We start from the raw sequence: 10,327 nt of genomic DNA, 5'->3' as shown, positions 1-10,327 counted from the left end.
TGTAGTAGCGATCTCGTTCCCACAGACGGCGCCAATTGAAGAGGTGATTCTTGGATGGTAACTAGACCGACCTGAATCAGTCCTCTCTGATATGAAGTGAGGTAAACTCCCGTGTCCGAAGTGAACCTCCTTGTCCGAAGTGAGTGGCGGGGCTTCTCCCCTGGAATCACTCCGACGATCAAGTTAGTAAGGGAACGAGAGAATGCTAAAGTATAAGCAAATGAACAGTGTATGCTTACTTGTTGGAGTGTGTGGGGTATTTATAGAGCGAGAGTGGAGGGCAGGACGGAGGTCTTATGTCGGTGGGACCCATGCCCTGCCATTACGGCTCTGTTCCCTGTCAGGGGGCCTGACTCTGACACTGTAGCCGCCTGGACAGGGTGACGAGGAGTCCTTTGCAGTAGTCATTAAGTGCGACAGTGCTTTTCAGATAAAGCACTGATCCCGGATGATGTCAGGTGACTTGCCTCATCCGCGTGCAGCTGAGGTGGAGGTGCCGAGGTCACCTACACGGTAGACTAGGGATCCGGCCGAGCTTAAGGGATATCCCCGAGGCACGGGTGAGCTCTGATGTCGGACGAGGTGAGGTCACCTCGGACATGCGGGGCGGCCGAGGTGAGCATCCTCATATAACATAATCCACAGGGAGGAGAACTTAAAGAGGCTGAGGTTAAAATCTGATTGACTTGCTCTAATTTGCAACTTTCTTGGCCTGTTGTACAGGGTGATTGGATTGGAACTTGGATGATTTTTTTTTTTTAAAAAAAAACAACACCTGAACCCGACAAGATCTATAGATATGGAACTTGGTCAGTACATCTGGGGTTTTATATAATTATAATCGGGCTACCCAACGTTTAGTGTAGCGCAAATTAAAATAAACCAGTACTGACCCTCAAAAAGAAGGAAAAAAAAAAAAGTAAACTAGTCCTGTTTAAAAAGAAGCCCTCTTGGAGTTAGCCAGAATTGTGTCTGTTTCATTTATGGGCTTACAGAATCTACATAGAAAAAATCAATCATCATACAGTCACACTCTGCGCCGGTGTCCATATTATGTCTCAGCCAGATTTTGGCAGGAACCCATCAATAATTTGTTGAATTGCTGGGGATTTTCTCTCTTTCATAACAACACATTTGGAGGACTGCAGGCTACATCGACCTCCGACCAGAGGAGAGAAAAGGAAAGAATACGCGTCAGACGATGCAGCAGCTTAGGTTATGGTCCTCAATCAGTTGGAATGTTTGTATACGTTGATGGATTAGTAGAACTAATGGAGTGACTTCAGTTGTTGTCTTGGGAAGGATCTTTGGTATTTTCAAGTAGTTAAATCTTTCTCTGCTTGACCAGACTGAATGAAACAACCATGCATCTGCATTTTACTGCTTGGGAATTCAGCACGTGAAACCGAATAGACATGGAGATTATATCCTGTTTCCAAAAAAAAAAAAAAAAAAATCCTAACAACTAAGACGTTGTTTGAAAATTTTCATCGACACATCTTGTAATCACCATTTTATCTTACATAAATCGCATTCTTATAATATATTTTTGTATAAAAACTTCAAAAGTTTACGATCCAAACAAGTCCTAAAGATGGTATTAAATGTGGGATTGCATCTATGAGTAAAGATTGTAAAGGGAAAGCTTTGATTAGGTTCTTATTTCAAGTTAATAGGCTTTTTTCCCCTTTCCGTGATGGCCTCTTATCATTACTTATTTTTAGGTGGTCTTATCCTTCTTTTACGAAGGCCTCAGGAACCCTCTTACGGTAAAACGACACTTTTTCAACCCCTACCTGCAATACTGGCTCGATGTGTTTGGTGATTAGTACTACACAAAAGAATAAAGCAATTGACTGTGGTCTGAAACTTCCCCACGATGTTGACTCTAAATTCTAGTACAAGGTAGGTTTAGAAGAGAGCAATTGAACAATCGGGTCTTGATCCAGTGGCCAGAGAGAGATACTCTTTAAAACTCTCCCATACATTGGATTAGAGGTTCAAATTCCGCCCAGTGCATCACAAGAAATCACGGTGCTTCCTTGTTCTTAAAGAAAAAAAAGAATGCAGAGAGTGCAATAGGAATCTCCAACAGTTGTGTAAGTTAGTGTAAAAGTAGAATAAATAGTTGCTGTCGCCCCAAAAAACAGAAAAAGCAAAAGAAGATGAAGAGAGTGATAGGCTCTTTCTACTGCTGTGGCATGCTAATTTCGTTTCCAGATCATAATCGCATTAGCAAGAAGGAAATGAAAGTAATTACGTAATAATGGAGTAAATGAAATGTGACTTCAAGACTACTGGCTAGTGGGAAGTCATATTGGTCGAGCAGTGACCAGATACATAATCGAAAGTCCATTGCCGTGAAGCTTTACTCAAGTAACAGCTAATCCAAAATTGAAGCGTATTCATTAAGGTGGGTAAAGCAAAAGAAGACAAGAACCAATTTGATTTAGACTCGAGTGATTCTCCCAGGAATCGACCCACTCCCACCAAACCAATTCGCATTTCACAACTTTTTTAGCCTTTAATCCAATAACAAGCGAACAACAACGGCGGCAATGGCATATAAAAATCCTTTTCGCTTTACCCATACTCGAATCATCATGACTGACGACCGTGAACTATGTTATACACAAATTAATCCCCCTTATTTTGTATTATTAGAACATACACATTCTCACACGAAAAGCATGTCTGAAACATTGGTTACCTAATAATTGATCAGCTTTCAGCAGGCAAAAGCGTAACGTATGATATTGAGACTTGCTAAGCTTACCAAACAGAGGAGTACATACAACAGCAGTTTTGCAGTGATGTGTACTCTTTCTTTTGATAATCCGAAGAACAATAATATACAATTGCACGGAGATCCGGTTCCTTATCACGACTCGAGCCAAAAACTATTATAGATCTTGGAAGAATTTGTTGCAAATAAAGGAGTATTTCAAAAGATCTTGTCCCACGTTGAAAAATCAAAGAGACTTCTCGTCATTTTATAATGCTTAGTTTTTATTTGGATTTGTATTAAATTGGCAACTAGTGTGGAACCTTTCTGGCAACTCTCTTCTTTTTCTTCCGCTCTCTGTTGGATTTACGCAACATTTGCTAGTTCTGATCCTTTCTGTTTATAACAAGAAGAAGGTTTGTTTAATGCTAGAGAAACATTTCAACCTCCTGAAATAGTTTTATAGGACAGTGCTATTAAACACGACACAAGTTTCATTTTATTAGCTTTAGTTAACATTGTTTTGGCTACTTCTCCTACAGAAGTTACCAAAGTAAAAGAAACAACAAATGTAACTGTGGTCTAAGCTGCTCTTCTTGGCCTGCACTTTTATTTGTTCTTGGTCCACCAGAATACAATTAAAACTTTCTAAGCTACTATTGCATTTGATCATCGTATTAATTTGAAGTTGTAGGGGTGATCTGCTCACTGTCATTTGTCAAGCATATACCCAAGCTACAGCCTGCAAACAAAGCAAATGTCGATCTATATTCAGCAACTCCGAGCCTTTAATCGCATAATGGTATGTGTCAACAACTGTAGTACAAGGGTACAGATTTGCCGCCTGAATACATGCCCTTATAGTAAACTGTAGTAAAAGCTTTACGTTATTATTGTCTCCTAGCATTTAGAAGTAGTCGCTTTTTTGTTCAGCTGTATTGGACAACGGATTCTTTTCTTTCTTGGGCACGAACAATTTATTATTCTTGTCATTGATTTAGTCGATTTACTGGCTTTGACAAGATTGATGGACCGCATCGTAGAGTATTGTGGGCATAAGAAAATAGATGAACACGGCACCGAAGTGAAAATCATGGTAACGAACTAATCCATATTCTGCAGGCGATAGCAAATTTTTAGCTTCAAACTTGTTTTTGTTTTATTTTATTTTTGGGGTGCGTCTATACTACCAGAAAATCTACTGAATGATTTCCCTTGACTTTTTTTTTTTTTTGGGTACGAAATCTGAATCCAAATGGGATGATTTTGACGAGGGAAGCAACTTCATATGTTATTATTTTTTATTTTTTTGAGTTAATTACACTAAACCCTCCTAAACTTTATCTTTGGTTGTGTTTTGTCCCTTTAAACTCATTAAATAATTAATTTGCCCCCTATTTGACATCTTAAGACAAAAGTGTCCTACTACAAAATTCTGTTTTATGTCCCGTGTTCATCTTATAAACTGATATCAGTAAATTCATTTCCACTACTAGAAAATTCAAGACAAACTATATAGCTTAAAAACTGATATATATCTATTGTAATCGAAAAAAGTGTATATTACTAGCAATTTAACTATTCAAAAATATATTAGCAAACTAGAACTTTGAATTGCTTAATTTTTAAAAGTATATCCAAACAATTAAGAAATTAATATTTTTTATTTACTTTTTTTATGTATAGTTGATTAAACACTATGTTATTACGATATGAATTTGTTACTGTCGTTACTATAAATTAATTTATTCAATAATCTAGGCATACTGATTTAAATAATATATAAAGTAGTCTATGTGCATAGATAATACACATTTTGTTATACATAGATTTTATGATAATTATTACTTTCAATAAAAAAAAGTACAATAGATAGAAATAAATAAAGAATAAGTTTAATAAGATTAAAATTAATATATAAATAATAATAGCAAAGAGAAGAAATGTAATTGATCACGCGAGAGAATGGAGAAAAAAAAATGGATGAGTTAAAAAAAAAAAAAAAAGACTGGTTATGGATGCATAGAGTAGGTGTAATACCCTTTATTACGCCTAACCATTACACCCTCTCCCATAGTGGGGGTATAGTGGGAGTTTTAATAATTACGATGCATATCATGACCCTTATATGTATAATAGACTGGCTGTATGATCTCATTTGACAATTTTAAAACTTGAAATGAGTTCATGGGATATGTATTGTAAATTATTAAAATAAATATGTAATTTGATCGTGAGTTCATATTATTATACTCTATAGCGTATAATATATAGTGAGAGCAATGGTGCAATGAAATATAATAAAGTGATGATGTGGCACATGAATTGCGTTCTATTAAATATATTTTATTGTGGATGCTGTAAACGGTACTTACAATAATGTCAGGCACAGTCAATTCCTAGGGAAATTCCATAATTAAATTAGTTCATAGCACGCGTTTATTATCTCTATCCAAATCGAAACACAATCCAAACACTTAATGCTTTGAGAATTAAATACCCGCTCTTTAATAACGTCATGATATCACAGCTCACAATTAAGCAAGCACTAGAGAAAATCCCATCAATTGCTTGTAACATGTTATTGATTGCAGTGGCCGTTCAAGACACATTAGTGCCGTTTAATTGAGGCCTGATACGAAACCAATTAAAGACGACCATGCATGAATTTAGTAGAACCAAAATAGCGAGGCAGAGCCAATTAAGCCCACCAAGCTTGCATGATCCAGTGGCTGTTTAAGACAAAATGACCTTCTTGTTTCCCCCCTTAAAATTTATTTTTCCCAGGATTTTTCATGCATCTGATCATAGCTTCCCCCTTCATGCTATAATTTACCCGGAATTGAAGTTGAAAGGCTGATCAGCACGTGGGGACTCAAAAAAAATTCCTGATTTCTGAGTACATTAGGAACCAAGTATCTCAGGAAGACAAGCAAAGGAATGCTAGTAGCACTTGAGTAACTCATATAAGTGGGTGCTTTCGAGAAACAAGTTTGGACGAAACCGCTAAAGGCAAGTTTTTTTTTCTGAAGCTGCGTTGTATTTCAGTTCATTGGGGAAATAGGAGGGATATCTTGAGATTGCTGAAAGGAAGCAAGAACTTGAGAAGTTTTGCTGAAACTCATGTGGCTCGAAATTGTGCACATGCATTAGAGGGGGTGATATTTCGAGGTTGCTTCTTCTAAAACGCATGGCACGCATACTGCAGCAGAAACGGCGGACCAAGATTTCACGGTGACGCGTCTGATCAGTAATCAGCAATATTTTTTATGCATGGTACTCCTATTTTAACTTACTCATATTATGGATTAAAGAAATCAGAAGGGTAGGGTCCGTCGACAAAAGTCATCGCGTGGTCATTCATTAACTAGATTGGAAATGATCCGTGCGTATCTACGATCTGATCATCTGGAGCTCGTATACATGAATCATGAGTCGACAGACGAGACCTCCAAAACCGTCCCGATCATCAACAGCTGGCATTTGTCTTTATACACGGCACGACGATGGGACTTAGGTCCCGTCTGATAAAACTGAATCTGAATTCTAAATATTGAAACAATTAATTTGCTGAATTTTAAATACTGAAAAAAATTTATGAATGTCTGAATTTTAATGTTAAACCTATTTATACTGTTTGATAAACATTTATAACTAGATACTTAATAAGTTAAATTTGACAATTTTACCCTTATATCTTTTCATCCAAAAAAGAAATAGAACCTATGATTTAATTAGTTAAAAATGTTAGGTATGAAAATGACAATATTTATGTTTAAATCAAATTAATATAAAAGATGAATTATATTATATGAGGAGTATGGAAAATAAGTGAAAGTCATTCAGAAGGGAGCAAAGAGAAATAGAAAATCATTAGATAAAGAATATTAGGTTGTTTAATTATATAAGAATTTTGAACATAATTAATAAACAAGGGTAGATTTGGCAGATAAGATAAGGTAGTTGAAGTAATTATATTGATTGTTATCAGAATTAAGCATTCAGTTAGGATTCTTATGCTGAAAAAAATATACACAAGTTCAACACTACTTAACAAGTTCAGCAAATGGATTTTCATTTATCAAACACTCAAAACATCTGAATGTCTGAAAAATTTCAGATTCAGCACTTTTTTATGTTATCAAACAGACCCTTAGTCAGATGCAAGAAGAATTATTACATTTTTTATTGATGCAATGGCAATTAGTATTAGAATTGTTACTACTAAGTGTCCTCTTCTTCTTCTTCTTTAATCAAAAGCGTGCATGCCCAATGATCAATTGTTTTAAGCGACGAGCCCGAGCATGAAACTTGGTGGGAACGGACAAATGCAGCTGGATGATGAATGCCAGTTAGACGGATGAGTTGGAACAGTCGATGAGGTAAAAAACAGTGGGATGAGATTCCGGTTGTCCCTTGACAAGTCCAACTGTCAAAGGAGTAAGGAGGAGAGGAGACTTAAAAATACCACAGTTGTGTTGAGCAGATAGGGCATAAATAAATTAAACAGGCAGCAAATTGCGCTGGGCGTGGACTGTGATTGATTATTGAGTCCACGTGAATGAGGCAACCACGAAAGCTGCTTCTTGGATTCGCTTGTGTTCAAAACTCACAAAATTAGGTGGGGCGGGTAGTTATTTGCAAAATTAACCGGAATACTGGCTCCATTTGGTTATCATAATTTGTTAAAATGATTTTAAATATTATTATACTTGCATCATAAGTCGAGTTTTTTTTTTTGCCCGAGTTTTTTTTTTTTGCCCTTCTGTCCTCCTTTCTTTCTTTTAAATGCTAAGGAAAGATAACTGTTTTGTTTTTCCTTTTTGCCCTCCTCATTAGATACTACAACATCCATGTCTTGCTTAACCAAAAAAAAAAAGTGTCCACGTTTGATGCTAAATTGAAAACCGAGTCCCCCACACCCCCGTTAACCGTTAAGCAACGTAGCTGTTTTTCTTGTCCCTTTATTCCCTCCGTATTCTTGAGGAGTTAAATTTGTGGGTTTCTGTTTTGCTTTGAGGCCCAATTCTACGACGCAGGTGGTGTAAAGTAATCTTGAACCCTCAAGTCCCAACTGCCTGGGTAACATCTAAACCCATGACTTTCTTCCCGGTCGTGGCCTGTAACGGATGACGCGGTAGGTTGCAGCTCGTAGGTTCTCGAACAAGAATATATTGGTTATGTGCATTTAGGCCCAAATGATCCGTGGGGGATGTAGCTTGCATCCAGACCCCCTGGATTTGAAAACAATCCCGGTTTATTACGCAACATAAAAAGCTGCAGTCAGGCCCAATTTCAAGATTCCCTTTTTCACTGGCGGAAGAGACACACGAGTAGATGTAACAATTCTCGATATGACCTGAAAGGACAACGTGAGTCAAGTACGAAATTAATGGGTTTGAATTGAGTCTTTACGGGTTCGAATCAAAATTGGGTCGAATCAAATAAGCCTGAAAAGAAAACAGGTTGAATTCAGATTACCCACTGGTTGACCTGATAACCCGTTTATGAATTAAAAAAAAGTCAATAAATATAAAAATATTTCATCTAAGGCTCCGTTTGGATTAGCTTTTTTGGGGGTGTTTTTGAAAAATTTTGTTGTAGCAGAGTTTTTAGATTATATTTTGAGATATTTAAGAGTTGAAGAGTTTCTAAAATATATTTTGAGATATTTTTTAAAATTTTAAAAAAATTTAAACTAATTTTTAGATTACCTTTTAGAATAGTTTTTAAAAATTTTTATTGTCTTTGAAAAACTAGTTTTTGAAAAATAGTCCCGTCCAATTCTTTTTTGTCCAAAGGCATTAATCAATTAATTCTAAATGAATTTGTTTAACTTATGTGAAGTTGAAATTATTATATTTGAACAAATAATCTATTACATTATTTTCTACTTTTATAGTGTCTTAATTTATTTTAGATCTGATTTGAGATAAAACACTTTTACAAATGTTTTAATTTATTTTAGATTTGGTTTAGGATTGTTTTATCAAGATTTTTATTATTTGATTATGTAATTATTCTTATATGAAATTGATCATATGGGTTTGTTTGGATTGTAAGTTATTTGAGATATTTTTACTGTAGCACTTTTTGTGATGTGATGTATGTGAGATGAAAAGGTAATTGGGAAGGTAGAAAGGTGTATTGAAAATTGTAATGATGATGTAAGCAAATATATTTGGGGAAATAAAGGCCAATTCAAACAAACTCATGTTGAAAACTATAATGGTTAATTAGTAAATTGAAATTATGTTTTATGTTATGCAAGTGACCCATCAACCCGAAAACTTTAGGTTTGGGTCAAATGTCCTGGCTCGTTGCGATTTGACAGATTGTTTTCGAGTCAGCAAGCTTCCTGTTGTTGTATCGGGATCTCAATCCGACATGCGCAACCCATTCCTGACCCGATTACCACTCCTACAAAAGGCTTTTCACTTTTTCCATGCCAGCTGCAATAAATTGCTCAATTTGTTCTTCAGTACCGTACGATTGAAGGTATGGTTAAAAGCAAAGTTCGTGTGGTAAAATAGTTCAGTGTAGTACTTACCTGCCTTAGGCTAAGTTTGGGAGTTTAGGATAGAAAAGAGAATAAGGGAAAACTTAAGTTATGAGAGAAGAGAAGGGATTGTTGTGTTGTTTGGGAGTTTTGAGAATTAATGAAATGATTTTGAATATAAAAGTCATTAAATATTTGTTCAAGACATTTTTAAAGATAAAATAGATATTTTAAAAAACTTTCATAAGCTTCCTCCAACTTTCTCTTCAATTTGGGAGGAAAACTTTACTTACTATTTATCATCTTAAATCCTTCCATTTCTCTTCTTTTCTTTCCTAATAAAAATTAACAAACTAAGGAAATGTTCACTTTCTCTTATTTCCCCTTCTTTTCTCTCCAAATAATCCACTCCCAAACGAACCCTTAGGCTTTGTTGAAAATGAAAGAAGAGCCAAAAAAATAAAAATAAAAATTTTGGCATGGCCCTTCCCAAAACTCGTAAATCTAACCCAAATAAAAAAAACTTGTAAATCTAATTTTGACAAGATAAAACGCCTTATTAGTTAATGAATTTGATAGGAATGGGTTTATAGCCTCTATGAGTGACATCCAAAAAATTAATCATATTCACCACCTCTTTTACTACCATTAAATTTCTGTACACAAAATCATTGCCGTTTACAAAATTTTGTTAATTTGTACGTCGTAAAATTGCTTTAGAAGTAGTCAATTGCTCTAGCCAATCGATTAACTAGATCATAGCCAACTGCTTTAGAAATAGTTACTTATGCATAAAATTTACACAAAATGAAAATTTGATATTCATAAGAGCAGTCTAATGTGAATTTATACTAGTGTTAATTTGGAATACATGGAGTGAATATTTGTTTTTTCAGTTCGATAGTTGTGCTAATTGATTTTGGAATACAACTCGAAAAGAATCACGCTTGACACTGTACCACTATAATATGTGTGTACCTGAATCCGTCGTCGGTTGAATGTTTCCATTAATAAAAAATTAATTAATTAACGACCACAGCAAAGTCTCCAAGTTTAGGCGTATAAAAGCATTACAAGAGTAATAGATTGGCGGGAGTCTCTAG

The sequence above is a fragment of the Coffea eugenioides genome, chromosome 1 (assembly GCF_003713205.1).
Source record: "Coffea eugenioides isolate CCC68of chromosome 1, Ceug_1.0, whole genome shotgun sequence".
Lineage (NCBI taxonomy): Eukaryota > Viridiplantae > Streptophyta > Magnoliopsida > Gentianales > Rubiaceae > Coffea > Coffea eugenioides.
The sequence above is the reverse complement of the archived record's forward strand: the minus strand, read 5'-3'. Positions refer to the sequence as shown.